A 27,200-nucleotide genomic window follows, 5' to 3' on the forward strand; every position below is an offset into this window, starting at 1 on the left:
GTAAGTATCACTCTGGTGTAGTTCTGATCTTCTTTATGGGTGGGCATTTCATTTTGGATAGAACTGAGGGCATTAGTGATGCGCGAGCATACTCGGTAATGCATGGTACTCTCCCGAGCATAACTGTACTCGTGGTACTCGGCGAGCACCGAGCATTTCTGGGATTATTCGGCGGGAGCTCATGCTTCCGCCCTGCATGTTTGGTGCTCATTAGAGCACCAATCAACATGCAGGGATTGTCTGCCATGCACTGTAATGCGGCAGGCATCTTGGTTGTGGTATTACAGTGATTGGCTGGCCGCAGAGCATCATCAGACCTGGCACTGCCCTGCTCATCCTTGTCTGCTCCGGAATCACCAGTGTTGGCAGACTTGCTGATAGGGACAGAATAGGTGGGGTATCAGTTACTGTGAGAATACCATCGTTGAATCCACAAATCCAGCTAAACCAACAGTCCTTCTAAGGACTAATTACGGCGGGGTATATAGATATCAGTGATAGGTAGGCAAGCAGTGTATGTGGCTATATACAGCTCTGGCAAAAATTAAAAGACCACTTTCAAATGTTCAGTTTGTCTGATTTTTCTCTATATAGGCATATTGTTGAGTAAAATATAAATTGTTCTTTTAGTCTACAAACGTCTGACAACATGTCTCTGAATTTTCTAGTAATACATTTTGTATTTTTTTCTGACAAAGAAAAATGGTCAAAATTAAAAAAAAAAAACCCAGTGCTTTCAGACCTCAAATAATGCAAAGAAAACACGTTCATAATCATTTACAAAGAACAATACTAATGTTTTAACTCAGTAAGAGTTCTGAAATCAATATTTTGTGGAATAACCTATATGTGGGCTACAAATTGTGGCATTTCAGGCCTACATTGAACTGTTTTGCTGTGTGCTACCCAAGATAGTAACACTGTTTAGCTGTAAAAGCATAAAAATACAGGCTACAAGTTTTACAGTATGGTAATGTCACGAAGTGACTGGCCCTGTGTGACACGACCGAACAATCCTTAGGTCACTAAACGGTAAAACAAAAAACACATCAAGGGACACAAGGGAAACTTTAACAACAGCGGGCTCTGCAATAGGAAGCTGGGAAATGTGGATGTGCCCTGCTCTTACTACCATCCCTATACAGGTTCTTTCAACCTGTCGCCGAGCAGAATATCTTAGGCTAGTTTCACACTAGCGTTCTCGGGTGCAGGGCCACAGCTAAGCCCCGCCCTGGGCTGTGCCCCCTCTGGTCAGTTCCTCCCCTGATCTCATGATGCTGCATGCGATCAGTGTGCCCTATATTTAGCATTGGGTATGCTGACTGTGCGCTGGTCTGATTTTGCTGGCACTGCGCCTAGCGCACAAAAATGCAGCGCTTAGCGGCAGCCCTGCACTGCACCTGAGAATGCTAGTGTGAAACTAGCCTTAGCCATCACTTGCCCTGCACCTATCCCTAAGTAGGGAATTGGCAAGTGAAGACACTGGTCCCACCGCTGCACTAATACAACACAAGGTAAGGGTAGACAGACAGCAAAAGGAACAAGGTAACAAAAACCACACTTAGCATTCTCTGCTGCAATGCACCACACAGCAGATTAAGGCACCAGATAACAGCATTCAGCTGAAGCACCACTGCAACAGCAACCTTCTGTCTTCAGCACAGTTGGTATCCAAAAGGACCTGTATTCCGAACAGTCAGCTGATGCATCAGGTTACCTTTTAAAGGAAGGTGGGAGTGGTCACCACCTGCATCAGCAAATTCAGCGGCAATGTAATTACACCAGCGGCCACCGGGGGGAAAAACGGACATTAACCCTCGATGACCAGAAAGGAAAAAAGTTTATATGTGAGAATCCAGATCTGCCACAGATCCAAAAATGGATCGTAACAGGTATCTATGTCACACGCCTCATTTATCTGTGGGCTACAAATTGTGGCATTTCAGGCCTACACTCAACTGTTTTGCTGTGGGCTACCCTAGTTAGTGACACTGTTTTGCTGTAAAAAAAATAAAAATACAGGCCACAAATTTTAGTGTAGTATCTCTGACACATGCCTAATCTATCTGAGGGCTGCAAATTGTGGCATTTGAGGCCTCCATTCAACTGTTTTTGCTGTGTGTTAATCCAGTTCTTGAAACTATTTTCCAGAAAAAAATAAAAATACAGGCCACAAATTTTACAGTGTGGTATCTCCATCACACAGCTCATCTATCTGTGGGCTACAAATTGTAGCATTTGAGGCCTCCATTCAAATGTTTTTGCTGTGTGTTACCCTAGTTCTTGAAACTATTTTCCTGCAAAAAATAAAAATACAGGACACATATTTTACAGTGTGGTATCTCTGTCACATGCCTCATCTATCTGTAGGCTAGAAATTGTGGCATTTCAGGCCTACATTGAGCTGTTTTTGTTGTGTGCTACCCTAGTTAGTGACACTGTTTTGCTGTAAAAAAATAAAAATACAGGACACATATTTTACAGTGTGGTATCTCTGTCACATGCCTCATCTATCTGTAGGCCAGACATTGTGGTATTTCAGGCCTACATTGAGCTGTTTTTGCTGTGTGCTACCCTAGTTAGTGACACTGTTTTGCTGTAAAAAAAATAAAAATACAGGCCACATATTTTACAGTGTGGTGTCTCCATCACACGCATACGCCTCATCATTATGTGGGCTAAAAATTGTGGCATTTCAGGCCTCTATTGAACTGATTTTCCTGTGTGCTAGTGTGGCATCCCACAAAGTATTCATTTCTATGGGATACAGTATATATAGTGTGTTTTCATATATATGCTGTGAATTTTTATGTGGACTGTGCATTTTAAATACATTGTGAGACCGGCTGACAGGCAGCAGAAAAATGGTTAATCTTCTCCTCACAGGCTTTATCATGTGACCCAGCTCTGTTTTATTATGCAGAAAGTTCTGGAAAAATGCCTCATTGCAGTCAGCCAGTGACTGCAGCTCTACAGTCACATAGAAGGGGGAGGAGACAAGTCGTGGGGGAGAGTTTTAAATTTGAAGTAGCAGTTGGTGGTCTGACATATTGAGAAGAGGAAGCCATTTTGTAGGTGAATGAATTACCTACTTTCTCCCTGCCAGCTTTGCATAAAAAGGGGACTGACACGAAAATGGGAGTTAATTGTCTTCATATGAGGAAGACTACCATTGCACCTCTAGGAGGAAAAATTACCGAAGGGCAGAAACAGAGCACAGTGCTGAAGAAGAGATATTCAGACTTAATAAAACCAGAGGTTACTAAGATCTGCCTGTCTGAGGGTACACAGTGACAGCAATCATTAACCGTGTGTAAAATTCTGTACCTCAGTTTACTGCTGTTTGTAAACAGTAATTTGTCCCATTACCTTCAGTAAAAATGACTTTTGTTTCAAATTCTAACGGCTGCTTCATGACTGGGGCTCAAATGCACGAACTACTACCACCATCATCATCTCCTGCCTAGAGGCAGTTACAGTGCAGATAAAAAGTCTGAGGAACAGAGGGTGAACGCTTTGGCGGTGTTGTAGTCTGTCAGAGGATTATGACGGTGAAAGCTTCTATATTAAATCATGACTGGAAGAGCCAGAGCAAGAGCACGTGGAAGAGCATTGGGCCATGACTTGCAACTACCCAAGCCTAGTGTTCCTGGCCCGAATTCTGACAAGCCATCACCTACTAATACTGAACTTGTTCGACGAGGATGTCAAAAAGGAGCCCCTGCAGTCGCTAGACCAGAAGCTAGAAATTTTGACATTGTGGCTGGATTTCAAGATGTGTCAATTGGAAAGAGTGGTGGTTGTAGACGTGACTTCCATGCTATGGGTGATTCCACTAGATAATACATCCAACATGTCATAGAATCAAAATCTGATTTTTCTGGCAACCTCTTCCTTAACCTCGTCACAGTCTTCATCCCAACCCTAACACACCTCTTCAACCTTTCACTTGCAAATGGTATCCTCCCTTCATCCTTCAAACATGCCTCGATCACACCTATCCTCAAAAAGCCCTCCCTCAACCCATCCTGTGGGTCTTGCTATCACCTAATATCACTTCTCCCCTATGCTTCAAAACTACTGGAACAGCATGTTCATCTTGAACTGTCCTCCCACCTATCCTCCTGATCCCTCTTTGACCACTTACAATCTGGCTTGTGACCGCATAACTCAACTGAAGCTGCCCTAACTAAAGACACCAATGACCTACTAATTGTCAAGAGCAAGTGACATTACTCTGTCCTCCTTCTCCTGGACCTGTCTCCTGCCTTTGATGCTGTGGACCATTCCCTCTTGTTACAGATTTTCTCATCTCTTGGCATCACAGATTTGGACCTATCCTGGATCCCGTCGTATCTAACAGACCGAACATTAAGTGTCTCCCTCTCTTACACCACCTCCTCACCTCGCCCAATGTCTGTCGGTGTTACCCAAGGCTCAGTTCTAGGACCCCTACTCTTCTCCATCTACACTTTTGGCCTGTGACAGCTCATAGACTACCACGGTTTGCAGTATAATCTCTATGCCGATGACATGCAGATCTGCAAATCTGGACCTGACATCACCTCCTTGCTGAACAAAATCCCACAATGTCTGTCTGCTATTTCATCTATATTTTCTGCTTGCTTTCTAAAAGTGAACATGGACAAAACAGAATTCCTCTTCTTTCCCTCATCTCACTCCACCCCTCCTTGGACCTAACCATCAATGTCAATGGCTGCTCACTTTCGACAGTCCCGCATGCTCGTGATCCTCGACCCTGCCCTCTGTTATGAGTTCATTTTCCCCTTCACCATTGAGGTCTGATGAACTCCCTCTTCTGGTGAAGGAAGGTAGTGAGGCTGATTACCAAGCACCTGAGCTGGTAGAGGATGACTGGGCGATGGGGATTTCTGACTGGATATAATGCAGTCGACGCCCTTCTGCCTCGTTGGTGATTTCTCTGAGGGATTCTAGGAGACCAGTCTGATTCCTGCTCCTCAAAAGCTAAGTTTTCTGCTTTGCCTTTTTGCATTTGTGTTTTGGTTTTATTTGGACTTGCTTTTCTGGATTCTGCCATTCCCTGCTGGGGTGAGCTGAATTCCTTTTTTGTCTGTTTGCTCTGTCTTCAGAAAATACCTGAGTACTGACAGTCTTTTTGAAGCCTAGCGTCTTCAGGGCCTTTTTCTCTGTCAGTCTGTTGGCTCTTATTTTGATACGGTTTTTCACGGATTGCAGACAGCAGCTTTCCTATCCTGTACTATCTAGTTAGCTTGGGCCACATCATTTGCTCAGTCTATCTTTCTATCTGTGTTAGTGTTTTTTCTTCTTGCTTCACCGTCATTATATGTTGGGGGCTGCCTATTGCTTTGGGGTCTGCTCTGGGGCAGTTTAGATTTCCCTTTCTGTCTTTAGGCAAGGCAGTTCTCCGGCTGTGATCGAGGGGTCTAGGGCATCGTAGGAACCCCCCACGGCTACTGCTAGTTGTTGTTGATAGGTTCAGGGGTCTGCAATCCGATAGCTGCCAACTTCTCTGGTTTTCTGGACTTAGCTAGCATTTCTGTTTTTGCCTCCTACGGTGACTCATTCATAACAGCCCTCTCTTTCAAGCCACATATTGAAGCCCTTGCCTCCTCCTGCTGACTCAAACTCAAAAATATTTCCCGGATCCGTACATTCCTTGACCATGAAACTGCAAAAACACTCGTGCACACCCTCATCATCTCCCGCCTCGTCTATTGCAACCTCCCACTCTCTGGCCTCCCCTCTAGCACTCTTGCACGACTCCAATCTATCCTAAACTCTGCTGCCTGACTAATCCACCTGTCTCTCCATTATTCCCCAGCTTCTCCTCTCTGCCAAGCCCTTCACTGGCTTCCTATCATCCAGAGGCGCCAGTTCATAACCGTTACTATGACATACAAAGCCATCCACATCCTGTCTCCTCCATACATCTGTGACATGGTCTCCCAGTACTTACCTACATGCAACCTTCGATCCTCTCAAGATTTACTCCCCTCTTATCTCTTCTTCCCACAATCACATACAATTCTTCTCTCGTGCTTCCCCCATACTCCGGAATACTCTACCCCAACACATCAGACTTTTGCCTACCACGGAAACTTTCACAGGGAACCTGAAGACCCACCTCTTCCGACAAGCCTACAACCTGCAGTCATCTTCAGTCTAATGAACCACTGCACAACCAGCTCTACCTTCTCCTAGTGTATCCTCACCCATCCCCTGTAGACTGTGAGCCCTCACAGGCAGGGTCCTCTCTCCCTCTGTACTTGTGTGGGCCTTGGATTGCTCATGTTTATTGTACTTGTCTATGTATGCCTCTTTTTACATGTAACGCACCATGGAATAAATGGCACTATAAAAATGAATAATAATAACTCTATTAACCTGTGCACAAACTATGTCAAATTGATTGCTAGACCCCAGTGGGTCTTGTACCAGTACCATGTTGACTACAGTCCACAGATGGAATCTAGATCCCTGAGGTCAGCTCTACTTTACCAGCATGATGAATTAATAGGAAAAACATGTGGTTTTGATGGAGCTGTTCTTTTCTTGCCAAAGAAACTAAATAAGATCAATTAGGTGGTTAGCTGCACACGCAACGGAGAAATCTTAAAGATTCCAATAACATTGACGAATGAGTTACCACCAACTTCACCAACCTGCTTTCACTTTTACAACATTACATTCTGAAGGCTTATGAAGATGATGAATATGAAGCAAATAGGTATGAACTATTATCACCCAAATGATGTTACAGAAGTCAGAACACACAACCGATCAAGGATTTACCACCTCAATTTTGCAGTATGAGGCTAGTATCATGTTGTGCATTGATGTGAGCCACAAAGTCCTTCAAAGTGAAACTGTTCTGGATGTAATGGCAGGCATGCTACTGCATAAGGAATGTGCCTCTGACTGGGGGACCCATATGGCTAAAGCTAGAAAAAATACAGTTCTGTGCCCAATTACCCCTCCCACTACTCCCCAGGTGATGCACTAATTGGGATGGCCAGCCGTCCAATGGGATTAAAGGGGAAGGGGCCTCCAGCCATACCTACTGGGGTTAAATTCAGGTGCCCAGGGTCAGTGACTTCCTCTTTCCTCCGGCTGACCCTTGGAAGCTTTTGTCCCACTTTCCCTCCCCTATATATTTAATATTGTTTAAATTGCCATACTATTTCTACACTAATTCAAAAAAAAAAAAACATTGTTAACATTACTAAGTCACAGTGAAAATGTGGAGAAGAGCAAGGGTTTGTAACCGGCCATAGGCCTGCTCGACTGTCGGTCGAAGAAAGGACCCTCGGCAGTGAGCCCGATATGAAATGTAAATGTCGTTCTCTGCTTATGTAATTAATAAACTGGGACCGACCTGTTTCAACCCATCTAGGCCTATCTATGTTTTCATTACGGGACTGGTGGGAGGGGGAAGGCACTGTTTGCAACACAGGGTTCCCACAGTCTGTACAATTTGCACTCGAAAATTGCAGAAAAGAACTGACTGGACAGATAGTTCTTGCCAAATACAACAATCGTACATATATTGATGATATCAACTGGGATTAGTCTACTTTCAAGCAGTCAGATGGCTGTGAAGTCAGTTTTATCGATTATTACAAAAATCAATATAACAAGCAGATCACAGACCTGAAACAGCCAGCTCTCATACACAATTCCAAAAAAGCAAGAGGTCCAGGAAAATCCCAACAGGGCCTATTATTCTAATTCCAGCATTCTGCAATGTAACAGGATTAACTGATAGAATGAGAGCTGATTATTCTGTAATGAAAGAGCTGGCAAATCACACTCGACTAGTAGCAGAACAGAGAGTAAAACAAGTGGGAACATTTTTGGACCATATTCAGAGAGATGACAATGTACAGAAAGAATTTCTGGATTGGGGACTAAGTTTGGACAGTAAACTTCTGTCCTTCCCTTAAGTTTACTGCTGTTTGTAAATAATAATTTGCCCCAATACCTTCAGTAAAGAGACATCTGTTTCCAATTCTTATGGCTGCTTCATGACCGGGTCTCAAATGCACCAACTACTTCCAGCATCATCATCTTCTGCCTAGAGGCAGTTACTGTGCAAACATTGTATTGTGGAGTTTCCTGTGTGTGTGTAATTTGAGAATGAATGACTCATCTGATAGAAAGCTTGGCCACCCTAAGATACATCATACCCTGTCAGGAGTACAACCCTCAGCCATACACCACATGAGAATGCCACACTACCCTAGTTAATGACAATATTTTGCTGTAAAAAATAAAAATACAGGCCACATATTTTACAGTGTAGTATCTCCTTTACAAACCTCACCTATCTGTGGGCTAAAAATTTTGTCATTTGAGCCTTCCACCAAGATGATGAGGGGCGATAATGCCATAATTAGAGTCACCAGCCCACTTCTCTGTGTTCTGAAAGGCTCTCTGCTCACAATAAAAGAGGATGCATTGCAAGCGGAGATTGATGAGACGGAGCAAGGAACCATACAGGGTGATTACACACAGCCCAGCCTCATCTCATCCCAACGTGGATTGGGTGACAATAAAGAAGAGGAGGAGGAAGAACAGGAGCTACTTTCATGCGCTGTAGATGGTACTACAAGCACAACTGTCATACTGTCTGTTCAGTGTCGATGGCCTGAGGACAGGGAGGAGGATGAGGAGAGCATGGTCAGTCGTCCTATTGATGAAGGCACAGAAGTCTTGCCTGTTAGCAGTCTGGTACACATGGCTAGTTTAGGTTGTGCTGCCTTTCCCGTGACCATCATATTCACAAAATTTGGGGTGACAGTCATTACTGGTTGGTGACACTTGTAGACCCACGCTTCAAGGAGAACTTTCAATCTCTTCTTCCAGAGGCAGACAGGTGTACTAAAATGGTGCAATAGAAGAAGGCCCTTGTTGCGGAATTATAAAAAAAAATTCCCATTTAAAAACGCTGGTGGCAGAGGTCACAGTTCATTGGACAACCAAGGAGTACAGGTGAGAGAAACACAACTCCAATCCAGCAGAAAAAGGGGAACACAGACAAAGTTCTGGAAGACTTTTCTCAGACCCTCCCATCGCATTGGCCCTGAGGAGCAGGGTACTCTCACAAGGAGTGCAAAGTTTTGGAAGACACTGTGGGAGTACCTTGCTGACTGTACCAACGTCCTCCATGATTCCTCTGTGCCTTATAATTATTGGGTCTCAAAGATGAATACGTGGCATGAACTGGCTCTCTCTACGCCTTGGAGATCCTGGCCTGTCCTGCCACTAGCGTTTTGTCATAGCGCATTTTTAGTGCCGCTGATGGAATTATAGCTGATAAGCGCATCCACCTGTCAACTGAAAATGCTGACAGGCTGACTCTTATAAAAATGAACAAGGGCTGGATTGGGCCAGACTTCTCTACACCACCGCATGATAACAGCGAAACATAACCTTAAATCCAGTGTCTTTTTTTTGGGAGATATATTCCCATGCACCTCTTCACACCCACACATGGCTATTCGATTCCTGATTTTGGCTATTTGCTGTCATTCTTCTCCTTCTCCTACTCCTCATCATCCACCGCCACTAGATCACCAGGGCGTACGTGTTCCATGATGCAACAGCCACGCTATTCTTTTCAAAGGTGTTTATGATGCCCTTAGAAAAAATGTTGGTATAGAAGACCGGTCACACTCTTTTATATGCGGTGAAAGATTTTTAATGTGCAATACATAGAGTAGTCATAAATGTTTCAGTCTGTCAAGACCTTCATCAGTGTGCTATAAATAAAAATATACAGTGTAATAATGAGAACAAACAAAAAAATCAACGAAAGTACCGTATATACTCGTGTATAAGTTGACCCGTGTATAAGTCGACCCCCCTAATTTTACCTAAAAAAACTGGGAAAAATGTATTGACTCGCGTATAAGTCGAGGGTGCACAGTAAGTGGCCTCAGTTATCTGCATAGTATGTGGACCCAGTTATGATGCACAGTATGTGGCCCCAGCTATGATGCACAGTGAGTGGCCCCAGTTATGATGCACAGTGAGTGGCCCCAGCTTTTCTGCACAGTGAGTGGCCCCAGTTATGATGTACAGTGAGTGGCACCAGCTTTTCTGCACAGTGAGTGGCCCCAGTTATGATGCACAGTGAGTGGCCCCAGCTTTTCTGCACAGTAAGTGGCCCCAGTTATGATGCACAGTGAGTGGCCCCAGCTTTTCTGCACAGTGAGTGGCCCTAGTTATTTGCACAGTGAGTGGCCCCAGTTATGCTGCACAGTGAGTGGCCCCAGTTATGCTGCACAGTGAGTGGCCCCAGCTTTTCTGCACAGTGAGTGGCCCCAGTTATTTGCACAGTGAGTGGCCCCAGTTATTTGCACAGTGAGTGGCCCCAGTTATGCTGCACAGTGAGTGGCCCCAGTTATGCTGCACAGTGAGTGGCCCCAGCTTTTCTGCACAGTGAGTGGCCCCAGTTATTTGCACAGTGAGTGGCCCCAGTTATGCTGCACAGTGAGTGGCCCCAGTTATGATGCACAGTGAGTGGCCCCAGCTTTTCTGCACAGTGAGTGGCCCCAGTTATGATGCACAGTGAGTGGCCCCAGCTTTTCTGCACAGTGAGTGGCCCCAGTTATGATGCACAGTGAGTGGCCCCAGCTTTTCTGCACAGTGAGTGGCCCCAGTTATGATGCACAGTGAGTGGCCCCAGCTTTTCTGCACAGTGAGTGGCCCCAGCTTTTCTGCACAGTGAGTGGCCCCAGTTATGATGCACAGTGAGTGGCCCCAGCTTTTCTGCACAGTGAGTGGCCCCAGTTATTTGCACAGTGAGTGGCCCCATCATGTTGCTGCTGCCGCTGCCTCCCTTACAAAAAAACCCAAAAACCTGCATACTCACCTCAGTCGCTGCCCCCTGCTCATCAGCGTTGCGCTCTGCAGTGACTGTGCAGGCAGAGAGTGATAGCGCTCTCTGACCTGAATGTCACTGCAGAGGACGCAAGACAGCAGAGCGCAGGGACAGGTGAATATGCCTCCCAACCCCCCCTTCATACTCACCGGGTCCTGGCGCTTGTCTCTGCAGCTCCCCTGATTGTTACATGTTGTCGGCACTGCTCTCTTCCTGGTTAAGCGGTCACGTGGCACCCGATCATTAAATATGCACATATTTAATGAGCGGGTACCGTTTGACAGCTGAAGCAGGAAGAGAGCAGCGCCGACAACATGTAACAAGCAGGGGAGCTGCAGAGAAGGGTGAGTATGATCTGACACCCCAGCTCCCCCTCCCCCGCCGATCACCCCCGGTATATGACTCGTGTATAAGTCGAGAGGGGGACTTTCAGCCCAAAAAAATGGGCTGAAAATCTCGACTTATACACGAGTATATAAGGTATATTCAAATGGTCAGGAAAATGAAAAATGCACGTCCTGGAGAATCGCATATACAGTAAATAACATATAAAAAAGGGTCTTTATAAATAGTAGGAAAGACCCAGTGGATTGATCCATCAAAAGGTCTCAGACAACAGAATCAACAAAGGAATATGTATCCCTGAGTGCAGTGATAGAGGGACATATATGAAGAACCAGAATGACCTATCTAATAGATATAGCGCTGGAGTATGCAGTAGGCACAAACTTAATGTTGGCAGGCTGTGGGGAGAGAGTGAACTAACAAAGTGACAATGTGAACATCCCACAGTAAAGGTGAAAACCGATGTAAATAGGAGATAACACCTACCAATGGGGCAGATATGGTGATGGTACAGTACGCCGGTTTGCTCATATGGAGGGTCTATGTAGAATTGTATACATTCAGAACGTGCACAGCGCTAAAGGAACTAGACAAGTGCAGTAAAGATAGCTAACGAAAGATAGAGTGGGACCATGTGTCTCAGGACGTGGTATCCTGTGACCATCCTGTACGTGTGTTCAAAGGCTTATTGGGGTTCGTGTAACTTTGGTGCAGGGCAGGCCTTGCATTCAATGCATAAGCAAACAGTATGGGAGTACCAAATGAATAATGTGAACTTGGTTTTCATGTGGCTATCCAATACGTGAGTTCAAAGGCTTATTGGGGTGCGTGTAACTTTGGTGCAGGGTAGGCCTTACATTCAATGCATAAGCAAACAGTATGGGAGTACCAACTGACTAATATTGAAAACTTTGATTTCATGTGGCCATCCAGGATGGCTGTTCAAAGTGTTATGGGGGTGCGTCCAAATTTTGGGCAGCCCTGCCACTCACTGCATATGCAATAACAGTATAAGAGACCCACTGTTTAATAATGGGAACAACAAAGCATAGCCAGCTGATGGCCCCCAGTCACAGCAGGATAATGTAACCTCTGATAAAGACACCATCAACTTCAGTCAGTGTTCTGCTAAGTCCACCTTTTCTGTCTTCATGACACTTAATGACAGAAGCTCATTTCTGAAAATGACACCTGTCTCTATCCTGCCCCATAGTCCAGTAATCCAGCAGCATGTCTGGAGATAAGGTAGATATTTCACCAAAACAACCTCTTCCAGTTGATTTACTGGGAGAGATGAACAGACAGTCTTTATACTCAGATGACATGGAGCAGGGAAATTGAAGACCAGACTCTAATGCCAAGGTTTGCTGATGGCCCTACAAGTCATGGTGGTAGAAGCACTGACAGTGGTTGAAGCACTATGAGACAAGAAAAATCTTGGGGATCAAGCAAAGGAGCAAAAAGCTCTTATGTTATCACTAGAGTTGAGCGACTTTTGGTTTTTTAGGGTCGCTTTTCGTTTCATGAAACCCGACTTTTCCAAAAGTCGGGTCGAGCAAGATCGTCCGATTATAGGGAAAAGTCGGGGTCGTCCCGAAACACGAAACCCAATGTAAGTCAATGGGGAATAAAAGTCGGCAGTGAGAGGAGGACAGGAAACACACCTACAGTGCCCATTTGAATGCCAAAAGCATCAATTCTTCTTACTTAAGCTTGTCAACCTTAATTAACTTCATAATACAAGTTACGCACTGAAAAATGGGGGTTATTTGGCTAAAGTTGTGGTGGGGGAGGGCTGGCTGCAGGTTTTCATGTGCCCTGGGCGAAAGAGCGCCCCTTTAACACATACCACAACTCATCATGCTCCGATACGGCAGAGAAATAGCGGTATAGTACAATGAAAAATACCTCACTTTTTACATCTCATGACGAGGCCCATCTATTTCTCCATACAGAATCATTGGTCCCATATAATGTTTGAAACAGTATATGATGAGCTCCACATAATGCTACAGTATATGTTGGTCCCCATGGATGAAGCTCTACTGTCTTATGGGCCCAAATAATGCTCCAAACATAATGGGCCCCATTTCTAATGCTCTAGTGTATAATGGGCCCTGTAAATGCTGCTCCAGTGTCTGATGTCCACCTTTGGAATGTTCCAGTGTATGGTGGGCCCCATCTATCATTCTCCAGAGTATAGTGCTCCCCAAAAATTGCTGTCCCAACATTGAAAACAATCAAATAAGTCTCCTCGCTAGGGAATCCCTGTACTTGTCTGGATTCCTCGTCGTCCCCATCTTCCATCTCACTGCACAGTATTTCAACTTTGCAAGTGCTGTGATCCTGGGCAAGCAGGGGGGGCCCACTCATTGGCGACGGCACTGGCACAGGGCCCCTGATAGTACGGTGGTGTGTCTGATGGCGGGTGGGCCGAACCTGCACTTTCATCTGCAGCTTCCTCTTTGTCACCTTGTAAGATGGAACTTGTAAGGTACACCTGGGGTGGACCCGCTAGACCGTGGCAACGAACCTCCCGGGGGCGAGCTGACCAGGTGGACCACCCCCTATACAGGGAGCGTTTGGGGCAAGCCCGCGGGTAACTATTACCACGGCAGCTGGTACCCTGGGAGGTAACGACAGACAGACTGCTAGAGCCGAGTTGGGGATACAGGACTGACGGTACCGGCTGGGAACCACAGGACAGACAGCCACGGCTTAGAGACACGAGACAGGTAGATATGGCCCGGGAGACACAGAACTGGCGGCACGGCTAGGAGACACAGGATAGGCGGGCACGGCTGGGAGACACAGGATAGGCGGGCACGGCTGGGAGACACAGGATAGGCGGGCACGGCTGGGAGACACAGGATAGGCGGGCACGGCTGGGAGACACAGGATAGGCGGGCATGGCTGGGAGACACAGGACCTAGGAGAGAGGAAAATGGAGAGGTGAACGAGCAACGGATGGACAGGGCGCGAAGGCGTGCAAAGAGGACGGCCAGAATCACTAGGAAAGGACAGTGATACTCAGGCACAGCTGGCAGGGAGAGGCGGCCAGATATAGGGACTGGTAGAAGGGCTTCCGGGTCGTGACCTAAAGGAGAGAGAGCAGGCGCGCGTCCTCAGTAGGAGGAGGAGGGGGAGGCGCGCGCGTGCCCAGGCACAGTATGTGCGCGCGCCCGCCGAGCAGGAGGGGCGGGGGCGTGCACCCGGCGCGGTCCGGAAGACCGGACGAAGGGGACCGCCGGACGGAGAAGAGGAGCCGGGGAGGACCGTGGAGAAGACCGCGGACGCCGGCGCAGAGGGAAGCAGGATGCCGGAGGAAGGGTAAGCTGCGGCCGGGAGGAGGCAGAGAGAGGAGCGCGCGGCAGCCGCCGCGTGACAGTACCCCCCTCCTTACGCGCCCCCCTCCGCAGTTCGGAAAAAAATTTGGCCAAGATTCGAGGGGCCTGGATGTTCTCTTGGGGCTCCCAGGACCTCTCCTCGGGACCAAAGCCCTTCCAATCAACCAAGAAAAAGGTTCTCCCCTTTTGCTTCCTCATGGCCAAAATATCTTTAACCTCAAATACATCATCTGCGGAGACAGGCGGAGGTGAGTGAGGGGCCTTAGAAAGGAAACGATTGAAGACGACTGGTTTTAGCAAGGACACATGAAAGGCATTAGGGATACGGAGAGAGGCAGGAAGCCGTAGTTTATAGGAGACATCATTAATACGGGACAAGATCTCAAAAGGTCCAATATAACGGGGACCCAGTTTATGGGAAGGGATCTTGAGGCGAATAAACTTGGAGGCCAGCCAAACTTTATCACCAGGGTGATATGGCGGAGCATCCAGGCGTCTTTTGTCGGCGTGTCTCTTAACTCTGTTACGTACCAACTCGAGAGCGGCCTTGGTCTCCTGCCAGATCCTGGAGAATTCCCCGGTCAGAAGGTCAGCCGCCGGTACACCCGAGGCAGGAGGAACCGGTAGAGGTACACCAGGATGTTGCCCATAGACGATAAAGAAAGGGGACTTGCCTGAAGACTCGTTGGCGTGGTTATTATAGGCGAACTCAGCCCACGGGAGAAGTTCAGCCCAGTCGTTCTGGTGGACATTGGAAAAATGCCGGAGGTAGTTCACCAAGCACTGATTTGTCCGTTCGGCCTGACCGTTGGACTGGGGGTGGTAAGATGAGGAGAAGTCGAGAGTGACATCCATTGATCTGCATAGGGCTCTCCAGAAGCGAGAGGTAAATTGGACTCCTCTGTCAGAAACAATATGTTGGGGCAGTCCATGAAGACGGAAGATGTGCTGAACAAAGATCTTCGCCAAGGCTGGGGCCGATGGCAAGCCGGAAAGGGGAACGAAGTGTGCCATCTTAGAAAACCTATCAACCACCACTAGGACGACTGTACAGTTGGCAGAGTGGGGTAGGTCCGTAATAAAGTCCATGGCAATGTGTTGCCAGGGGGACGAGGGTATAGGAAGCGGGTGTAGAAGCCCAGAAGGCAGCTGCCTAGGCACCTTGATCTTGGCACAGGAGAGACAGGAGGCGACGAAATCCCGGACATCCTGGGGAAGAGTCGGCCACCAGTAGTAGCGGGATACCAGGTGAAGTGTCTTCTTAAGCCCGAGATGGCCAGCCAGCTTGGAAGCATGTCCCCAGTGGAGGATTCGTCCTCGGTCCTTCTCCGGCACAAAAGTCTTGCCAGGTGGAGGTGAGAGAAGAGAAAGTGGTGCCACCGTGATGAGCCGGGATGGATCCAAGATATGCGTGGGTTCTTCTTCGACATCTGCGGGAAGGAAGGACCTGGACAAGGCATCAGCTTTGAGGTTCTTGTTGCCTGGGCGAAAATGTAGATCAAAATCGAATCGAGCGAAGAACAGAGACCACCTGGCCTGGCGTGGGTTGAGTCTCTGCGCAGACCGAAGGTAAGCTAGATTCTTATGATCTGTGAAGATTGTGAAGGGATGTGCGGCGCCCTCCAATAAGTATCTCCACTCTTCTAGAGCTAACTTGATGGCCAGTAGTTCTCGGTCCCCTATGGAATAATTCCGCTCTGGGGTGGAAAAGGACTTGGAAAAGAAGCCGCACGTGACGAGTTTACCGGAAGAAGATTTTTGAGACAAAACCGCTCCGGCTCCAGTTGCTGATGCATCCACTTCGAGGACGAACGGTTTGTTGACCTCAGGACGATGGAGTACGGGCGCCGTGGTAAAAGCTCGTTTTAGAGATAGAAAGGCCTCCTCTGCTTCAGGGGTCCAGACGTGCGGGTTGGCTCCTTTACGAATCAAAGAAGAGATAGAGCCGGCCAATGAGGAAAAATGAGGGATGAACTGCCGATAATAATTTGCGAAGCCGAGAAATCGCTGAACGGCTTTCACCCCTTGGGGACGTGGCCAGTTGAGCACGGCAGACACCTTCTCCGGATCCATACGCAGGCCAAAGTCAGAGATGATATATCCTAAAAATGGAAGGGAGGACTGTTCAAAGACGCACTTCTCCAATTTGGCGTACAGGCGATTCTCCCTCAATCGGAACAGCACTCGGCGGACATCTCTTCTGTGGGTGGACAGATCGGGAGAGAAGATCAGGATATCGTCAAGGTATACAACCACACTGGAGTACAGAAGGTCTCGGAAGATGTCGTTCACGAATTCTTGAAAAACTGCGGGAGCGTTGCACAACCCGAAGGGCATGACGAGGTACTCGTAGTGTCCATCCCTGGTGTTGAAGGCGGTCTTCCATTCATCTCCGGAGCGAATACGGACAAGATTATAGGCTCCACGGAGATCCAATTTAGAGAAGATTCGCGCACCTCGCAGCCGGTCGAACAGCTCGGGGATGAGAGGCAGAGGATATCTGTTCTTGATGGTAATCTGGTTAAGACCTCGATAGTCAATACAGGGGCGGAGAGACCCGTCCTTTTTCTTAACAAAAAAGAAGCCAGCCCCAGCGGGAGAAGAAGACTTTCGGATGAAGCCTTTGGCCAAATTCTCTTGTACATATTCAGACATGGCCTGGGACTCGAGTGGACTCAACGGATAGATTCGCCCCCGGGGCGGAGTTGAGCCGGGTACAAGCTCGATGGGGCAATCATATTGCCGGTGCGGTGGAAGAGCCTCTGCCTCTTTCTTATCAAAGACATCTGAAAAAGCCCAATAGGCCGAGGGCAAATCCGCAGGACCCGAGACAGGAGACGAGCATTTGAGGGGTTGTACTGGACGAAGACATCTAGTCTGGCAAACGCAGCCCCAGCGAAGGATGTCTCCGGTCCGCCAATCCAGGACAGGTTCATGCATCCTCAACCACGGAAGGCCCAGGAGCAAGGTGTGGGATAGAGACGGCAGCACGAAGAAGGTTATTCTCTCACGGTGCAGGACCCCGAACTGTAATTCCAGCTCTTCAGTGACCAACGTTACGGTCTCGCGCAAGGGAATCCCGTCGACTGAGGCTAACTGCCGGGGAACCTCCAAGGACCTAACAGGTATCCCCAATCTCTTCACCGCCTCGAGTTGGATGAAATTACCAGCAGCCCCTGAGTCAATATAGGCTAGCTCCGAGAAACGTTTGGATCCCTGGATAAACAAAACAGGAAGGGTCAAAGGTAGAGAGGTGTCAAAGGCACCTAGGGAGGCCTCTCTTACCTGTCCTAGGCGGAGGAGTTTCCCAGCCTCACAGGGCAGGAACGTAGAAGGTGGGAGGCACTGCCACAATAGAGACAGAGACCATGAGTGAGTCTCTCCTGGCGGCGTAGCTCTGCGGGCCTGAGTCGGTCAACCTGCATGGGTTCAGGGGCTGACGCCGAGGTGGAAGGCCGAGCGCGGGGAGGACTGCGCATCGGAGGAGAGAACCGAGTGGGTCTTCTCTCCCTGACGGCCTCGCGGGAACGCTCCCGGAAACGCAGGTCAATTCGCGTTGCCAGCGAGATGAGATCTTCCAAAGACGTAGGTGTATCCCTGCCTGCCAACTCATCTTTGATTCGGGGCGACAAGCCAAGCCAAAAAGCCCCTACTAAAGCCTCATTGTTCCATCCTAGTTCAGAAGACAACGTACGGAACTGGATGGCGTACTGTCCCACAGAGAGAGCACCCTGGCGAAGGCAAAATAAGGACTCGGTAGCGGAGACCAGACGCCCGGGCTCATCAAAGACCTTGCGGAATGTCTCCAAGAAGGTTGCGAGCTGGGAGACTATCGGGTCATCTCGCTCCCACAAAGGATTCACCCAAGCCAATGCCTCACCCTCTAAGTGGGAAATCATAAAGGCCACCTTGGCCCGGTCGGAGGGATACTGCAGGGATGCCAGCTCGAAGTGCAACTGACACTGGTTAATGAACCCCCGACAGAGCTTGGGATCCCCACTATAGCGTGGGGGTTTAGCCAAGCGGGGCGAGGACTGGGAGGCTGCCGCAGGCGCAGGGACAGCGGCCGCCGTCTGTAGAGCTAGAAGGCGGTTATCTACAGAGGCCATGTAGTTTAAAATATGGGCCTGGGTGTCGCGCTGCTGAGCAAGCTCCTGCTGTAAGCCGGAGATTTGGGAGGAAATCCCCGGATCGGAGGTTTGTAGAGATGAAAGTCTGGACTCCATGGACTTGAGGAACGACATGATCCTCGCCTGATTCTCACGAAGGAACAAAAGTTCCTTTTGGGTCGGGGTCGGGGTACCAGCGGAATCCATGGCCTGAGTATTCTGTAAGGTACACCTGGGGTGGACCCGCTAGACCGTGGCAACGAACCTCCCGGGGGCGAGCTGACCAGGTGGACCACCCCCTATACAGGGAGCGTTTGGGGCAAGCCCGCGGGTAACTATTACCACGGCAGCTGGTACCCTGGGAGGTAACGACAGACAGACTGCTAGAGCCGAGTTGGGGATACAGGACTGACGGTACCGGCTGGGAACCACAGGACAGACAGCCACGGCTTAGAGACACGAGACAGGTAGATACGGCCCGGGAGACACAGAACTGGCGGCACGGCTAGGAGACACAGGATAGGCGGGCACGGCTGGGAGACACAGGATAGGCGGGCACGGCTGGGAGACACAGGATAGGAGGGCACGGCTGGGAGACACAGGATAGGCGGGCACGGCTGGGAGACACAGGACCTAGGAGAGAGGAAAATGGAGAGGTGAACGAGCAACGGATGGACAGGGCACGAAGGCGTGCAAAGAGGACGGCCAGAATCACTAGGAAAGGACAGTGATACTCAGGCACAGCTGGCAGGGAGAGGCGGCCAGATATAGGGACTGGTAGAAGGGCTTCCGGGTCGTGACCTAAAGGAGAGAGAGCAGGCGCGCGTCCTCAGTAGGAGGAGGAGGGGGAGGCGCGCGCGTGCCCAGGCACAGTATGTGCGCGCGCCCGCCGAGCAGGAGGGGCGGGGGCGTGCACTCGGCGCGGTCCGGAAGACCGGACGAAGGGGACCGCCGGACGGAGAAGAGGAGCCGGGGAGGACCGTGGAGAAGACCGCGGACGCCGGCGCAGAGGGAAGCAGGATGCCGGAGGAAGGGTAAGCTGCGGCCGGGAGGAGGCAGAGAGAGGAGCGCGCGGCAGCCGCCGCGTGACAGAACTGTATATGGGAAGGGTAACCTGAGTTTCATCAGGGTCAGATTCAGGTCGTGTAGCGTGCGAGGGGAATGTAGTGGCCTGGGTCAATGTACCAGCAGATTCATCGAGCAGTGGCTGGGCATCAGTGCACTTGTGTCGCCCCCAGGAGTACGGTCGCCACAGTGGCATTACCTTCTTCCTAGGGAGTGTGATGTCATGCTTGGGAGCAACGAAGGATCTCTCTAGCAGGTTAACTGATTGGGCGGCGTTATTCCCACGAGTCATGACCCTCCAAACAGCGTTCATGAAGGCAAAGTGTTTGTTTTACGTGGGCAGTATGGTTGCAAAGCTGAACCTTAAAGGAATGTCCAGAAGGGCACCACCAGGAGTGGAGCCTACGGTTAAATTCGACTCCACCTGGGAAACCTCAACCATGCCAGCTACAGAACAGATGCACACATTGCAAACCACAGGTGCTGAAGCTTGCTTAACAGCTCGCCAGCCGTTCTCACGCCCAGTATGGATTACACGTGATTGCACAAAGGTGAGAAAGGGTACCGTATCCCCAGATAACATGTATGGATAGCGTACACATTCAAAATATATGTCTATACATCAGGAGGCAGGCTCAGACGGTGTTAGGCCCAGTATGGATTGCACATGATTGCACAAAGGTTAGAAAGGGTACCGTTTCCCCGGAAAACATGTGTGGATAGCGTACACATTCAAAATATATGTCTCAGGAGGCAGGCTCAGACGGTGTTAGGCCCAGTATGGATTGCACGTGATTGCACAAAGGTTAGAAAGGGTACCGTTTCCCCGGATAACATGTATGGATAGCGTACACATTCAAAATATATGTCTCCGAGGCAGGCTCAGACGGTGTTAGGCCCAGTATGGATTGCACGTGATTGCACAAAGGTTAGAAAGGGTACCGTATCCCCGGATAACATGTATGGATAGCGTACACATTCAAAATATATGTCTCAGGAGGCAGGCTCAGACGGTGTTAGGCCCAGTATGGCTTGCACGTGATTGCACAAAGGTTAGAAAGGGTACCGTATCCCCGGATAACATGTATGGATAGTGTACACATTCAAAATATATGTCTCAGGAGGCAGGCTCAGACGGTGTTAGGCCCATTATGGATTGCACGTGATTGCACAAAGGTTAGAAAGGGTACCGTTTCCCCGGATAACATGTATGGATAGCGTACACATTCAAAATATATGTCTCAGGAGGCAGGCTCAGACGGTGTTAGGCCCAGTATGGATTGCACGTGATTGCACAAAGGTTAGAAAGGGTACCGTATCCCCGGATAACATGTATGGATAGCGTACACATTCAAAATATATGTCTCAGGAGGCAGGCTCAGACGGTGTTAGGCCCAGTATGGATTGCACGTGATTGCACAAAGGTTAGAAAGGGTACCGTTTCCCCGGATAACATGTATGGATAGCGTACACATTCAAAATATATGTCTATACATCAGGAGGCAGGCTCAGACGGTGTCAGGCACAGTATGGATTTGACGGCCCAGACTACACAGCGGAGGAGCAGGGAGAGGTAAATATTGCAAATGCGGGGGCCCTGCCCAAGCAAGGGGGGCCCACTCGTGGGCGTCGGTACTGGCACTGGGCCCCTCATAGTACGGCGGTGTGTCTGACGGCGGGTGTGCACCACCACCGTCAGAGACACTTGATTGCACTATGAAGGACCCTGTACCAGTGCCCGCGCCCAAGAGTCGGCCTACCCACCTGTCCAGGGCAACGGCACTCGCACGGTGTCGTGCGCTAGGTGGTGACCCCGGCCATGGGGGGGGGGGCAGCACAGTTAGGGAGTTTTAGAAAGTGGCATATGTTGATGTTGGACATTCAGCTGATGCAAAAGGTGAAATAGGTCAAGTCCCAGGAAGAGGTGGACCAAAGCAAGCCATTTTTCTGTCACCCTATGTGTCATCAGAGGAAGGTGGGACAAAATCCTTGGAAACCCATGCGTGGTTCATTTTAATGAAGGTTATATCATCCACATTTTGGGTTGACAGACGGGTCCTTTTTTCTGTCAGGATTGATCCAGCTGCACTGAAGACTCTTTCCGATAGCACACTTGCAGCTGGGCAAGCGAGCTCCTGTAAGGCATATTGTGCCAATTCAGGCCAGGTGTCCAGTTTAGCGGCCCAATAGTCAAAGGGGAATGACCTGTGTGGGAGAACATCGATATGGGAGGAAAAGTAGTTTGTAACCATAGTTGACAACTGATGTCTCCTGTCACTTTCCATCGATGCAGTATTACCAGTTGTGTGAGCGGTACTTGAAAAATCAGTCCACAACATTGTCATGAAACCCCTGTCTCCAACGCCACTTCTGCTGTGTGCACCACGAACACCTCTGCCAAGCTGCCCCCGGCCCGTACGGCTCGTGTGAGAACCATCACCGCTGCTGTGTGCTGGGAATGCCTCAAGCAACCGATTTACCAGAGTTGCTTGTTTATTAGCCAATATTAGGTCAAGGTTCTCCTGTGGCATGATGTTTTGTAATTTGCCTTTATAGCGTGGATCCAGGATGCTGGCCAACCAGTAGTCGTCATCGTTCATCATTTTGGCAATGCGGGGGTCCCTTTTTAGGATCCGCAAGGCATAATCTGACATGTGGGCCAATGTTCCCGGTGTCAATGATGCACTGCGAGTGCTGGGTGGAGGAGCACTTTCTGGCAAATCCACATCCCTCCAGTCACGCACAAACCCTGTACCAGACCTTGCCACGCCAACATTTTCACTTGCCCCACGAGATGCATCCTCCTCCCCTAAGTAATCATCCCCATCATCCTCCTCCTCCTCCTCTTCTTCCTCCAACTCGTCCAGGAGAGGTCCCTGAGCAGACAATGGCTGAATGTCATCAAGGATTCCCTCCTCCTCTTCTTCCTCATCAACATTGGCTGCAGACGCCTGCTCCTTAAGGTGCGTCAAAGTTTGCATGAGCAGATGCATAAGTGGGATGCTCATGCTTAGGATGGCGTCGTCTGCGCTTACCAGCCGTGTGCATTCCTCAAAACACTGAAGGACTTTACAGAGGTCTTTCAGCTTCGACCACTGCACACCTGTCAACTCCATGTCTGCTCTCAAAGTGCCTGGCCGTGTATCCTCCCACAAATGCATTATGGCCTGCCTCTGCTCGCACAGCCGCTCCACCATGTGCAGGGTGGAGTTCCACCTTGTTGCAATGTCGATAATGAGGCGGTGGTTGGGAAGGTGGAGCAATCGCTGCAGCTTCTGCATACGAACGGAGTGTACAGGCGACCGGCGGATGTGCGCGCACAGTCTTCGCACCTTCTGGAGCAGGGCTGTTAACTCCGGATAATTTTTGAGGAAGCACTGCACCACCAGGTTCAAGGTGTGAGCCAAGCAAGGTATATGGCTGAGTTTTGAAAGGGCTATGGCTGCCACAAAATTACGGCCGTTATCACTAACTACCTTGCCTGCCTTAAGATGTACACTGCCCAGCCATGACTCAATTTGTCGCTTCAAGTACTCGGCCAGCACCTCGGCGGTGTGTCTGTTGCCCAAACACATCATCTGCAACACAGCCTGCTAACGCTTTCCACTAGCTGCTCGATAGGGGGACACATCGTGTGCAACAGTGGCAGCTGCAGATGGAGTGCTCGTACGACTGCGCTCTGTGGACGAGCTTTCGCTTCTGGAGGAGGAGGAGGAGGGTGGAACGCCTACAGCCAACTGTTTCCTATACCGTGGGCTAGGCAGCACTGTCCCACCACCGCTGTCCCCTGTGGACCCTGCATCCACCACATTAACCCAGTGCGCAGTGATGGACACGTAACGGCCCTGGCCATGCCGACTGGACCATGCATCAGTTGTGAGGTGCACCTTTCCGCTCACTGACTGCTTGAGTGCATGGACAATGCGGTCTTTCACATGATGGTGGAGGGCTTGGATGGCTTTGCGAGAGAAGAAGTGGCGACTGGGTAGGTCATAGCGTGGTACTGCATAGGCCATGAGTTCGCGGAAAGCTGTGCTTTCCACCAACCGAAAGGGCATCATCTCAAACGAGATTAGTTTGGCAATGTGGGCGTTCAAACCCAGTGTACGCGGATGAGAGACTGAGTACTTTCTTGACCTACTCATAGTGTCTGGGAGGGTGAGCTGGACTTGAGAGCTGCATATGGTGGAAGTAGCGGTGGACAGGGCGGACTGAGAGAGGGTTGATGATGGTGATGGAGTTGGTGTTCTTTCTGATGGCCTAGAATCAGTCTTTCGTTGATATAACAGTGGGATTCCCTGACTGCTGTGGCCTTGCAACGACACCTCAACATTTGCTGCTGTGCTAACCGGTGGGCTTACAGTGGGGGAAACAATGTAGCGTTGATGACTACCTTCGTTGTGATCAGTTGCACATGTGGCACTTGAGGTTTGGTGTTGTGTCCACGCTTGCAAGTGCATGCTGGTTAAATGTCTAAGCATGCAACTGGTATTCAAATTTTTCAGATTTTTCCCTCGGCTAAAGGTCTTTGCGCACTTCTTACAGATAACCTTGGCCTGATCATGAGGATTTTGTTCAAAAAAGTGCCACACTGCACTCTTCCTACTTTGGCAGACATTTTGCGGCCTAGCACGCTGTGATCTTTTGACCCTCTGGACAAGCTGTCCAGCAACTCTTTTGATGTTTGGAACCTGTCTTTGGAGTGCTCCGAGCCTGCCAGATAACAGCTGTTGCGATGTCGATGTCTGCTGTGGATGCTCCTCATCTGAGCTATTGGAAGCAGCACCCTCTTCCCCCAATGGATGCCAATCTGGGTCAACAACTGGGTCATCCATCACCTCCTCTTCTATGTCATGTGCACCTTCCTCTGTGTCACCGTGTATGGTGGTATAGTGTGCGGGAAGGGGCACCTGAGTCTCGTCAGGGTCAGAATCTGGCTCTGTACACTGCGAGGACAATGTAGTGCTCTGAGTGCATGTACCAGCAGAATCATCCATCAGCGGCTGTGCATCAGTGCACTCCATGTCAGATTCATCTTGGCCTGGGTAATTCACCATTTGACTTGATAATCCAGGCATGGTATGTGAAAACAGCTCCATGGAGTAATCAGTAGTATGGCCTGCGTCATCCTTCAAACTTGGTTGGGGTGAAGGACACAAGGAAAGGTGTGGTTCATGAACATGAGCCTCCAATGACGACTCAGTGCTTTCACTTTTTACAAATGAAGAAGAGGAGGCGATAGAGCTGGAGGCTGAGTCAGCAATGTAAGACAAAACTTTTTCCTGATGCTCTGGCTTTAAAAGCGGTTTGCCAACTCCTAGAAAACTAAGCGTTCGAGGCCTTATGTAGCCAGACGATGACGCAGGCTCAACACCTCCTGCATTCGGTCCTATTTTGCTCTTGCCACTACCATCAGATCCACCACCAACACCATCATTACCAGCTGCCAACCCCCGCCCAATTCCACGGCCTCTTCCACCAGCCTTCCTCATTTTTGGTAGAAATGTAGACAAAATCCAACAAACTATATAGTAATGTAAAACAAGGTACAAGGTGTCTATAGGACAGGGGAGATTTTGAATTTCTGCAGACACTTGTGGACACTGGACACTTTTGGATTGTGTGAGGCCCAATGAATATCTGAGCGCTATGTGACAGGCTCGATAGCACAGCTGTGACCAAAGTGACTAGAGGATAAGGGAGATTTTGAATCTCTGCACACACTTTTGGACACTGGACACTTTTGGATTGTGTGAGGCCCAATGAATATATGAGCGCTATGTGACAGGCTCGATGGCACAGCTGTGACCAAAGTGACTAGAGGATAAGGGAGATTTTGAATCTCTGCACACACTTTTGGACACTGGACACTTTTGGATTGTGTGAGGCCCAATGAATATCTGAGCGCTATGTGACAGGCTCGATGGCACAGCTGTGACCAAAGTGACTAGAGGATAAGGGAGATTTTGAATCTCTGCACACACTTTTGGACACTGGACACTTTTGGATTGTGTGAGGCCCAATGAATATCTGAGCGCTATGTGACAGGCTCGATGGCACAGCTGTGACCAAAGTGACTAGAGGATAAGGGAGATTTTGAATCTCTGCACACACTTTTGGACACTGGACACTTTTGGATTGTGTGAGGCCCAATGAATATCTGAGCACTATGTGACAGGCTCGATGGCACAGCTGTGACCATAGTGACTAGAGGATAAGGGAGATTTTGAATCTCTGCACACACTTTTGGACACTGGACACTTTTGGATTGTGTGAGGCCCAATGAATATCTGAGCGCTATGTGACAGGCTCGATGGCACAGCTGTGACCAAAGTGACTAGAGGATAAGGGAGATTTTGAATCTCTGCACACACTTTTGGACACTGGACACTTTTGGATTGTGTGAGGCCCAATGAATATCTGAGCGCTATGTGACAGGCTCGATGGCACAGCTGTGACCAAAGTGACTAGAGGATAAGGGAGATTTTGAATCTCTGCACACACTTTTGGACACTGGACACTTTTGGATTGTGTGAGGCCCACTGATATCTGAGCGCTATGTCACAGGCTCGATGGCACAGCTGTGACAAAAGTGACTAGAGGATAAGGGAGATTGGATTGCTTTGAAAAAAGCAGTTTGCAGTGCAGTGGGTAAACAGCAATGCCAGCCTGTCAGGAAGCCTTAAAAGGCAGCCCAACAACCAACACCACTGATACACCACAATATAGCCTCCCCTTGCACTGCACACACAGTGACTGGTGTGTTGTGCAGGCCAAATTGCTAGCAGCAGAAGCAGTTTTTTTTTCTTCTCAGCAGGACAAAAAAAAAAATTGGGATTGCTTTTAAAAAAGCAGTTTGCGGAGCAGTGGGTAAACAGCAATGCAGGAATGTCAGGAAGCCTTAGAAGGCAGCCCAACAACCAACACCACTGATACACCACTATATAGCCTCCCCTTGCACTGCACACACAGTTACTGGTGTGTTGTGCAGGCCAAATCGCTAGCAGCAGAAGCAGTTTTTTTGTCTTCTTCCCTGCCTAACGCTCTCCCTACAGAATCAGCAGCAACCTCTCCCTATACTGACATCGGCAGAAGTAAGATGGCGGTCGGCGTGCACACCCTTTTATACCCCCTGTGACGCCCACCAAAGCAAGCCAATCACTTGCATGCCCTTCTGAAAGATGGTGGTGACCCCTGCCTATGTCATCACGTTGCCCACAGTGTCCGTGGATCCTGATTGGCTGAAAAAGAGCGCAAAACAAACTTTTGAAACGCGACTTTGGCGCGTAAGTCGCCGACCTCGTGGCCGACCTCATCCTAGGGTCGGGTTTTGTTTCATGAAACCCGACTTTGCCAAAAGTCGGCGACTTTTGAAATTTTTCGACCCGTTTCGCTCAACTCTAGTTATCACTTCTCAGTCTTATTGATTATTCTGGGGCACATTTA

General features: G+C 49.1%; 1 long non-coding RNA gene and 1 pseudogene across 3 annotated transcripts in view; one reads left to right on the forward strand and one right to left on the reverse strand.

Annotated features, from left to right (window-relative positions):
• The window catches only part of LOC141048131 (uncharacterized), a 425,218-nt gene that overhangs the window by 322,325 nt on the left and 75,693 nt on the right, over positions 1-27,200 (reverse strand). The gene's annotated exons all lie outside the window — the stretch shown is intronic.
• Positions 3,574-7,946, forward strand: LOC141048170 (piwi-like protein 1 pseudogene; annotated as a pseudogene).

The sequence above is a fragment of the Dendrobates tinctorius genome, unplaced genomic scaffold, assembly GCF_039654945.1.
Source record: "Dendrobates tinctorius isolate UK_male_01 unplaced genomic scaffold, ASM3965494v1 ptg000133l, whole genome shotgun sequence".
Taxonomy (NCBI): Eukaryota; Metazoa; Chordata; class Amphibia; order Anura; family Dendrobatidae; genus Dendrobates; species Dendrobates tinctorius.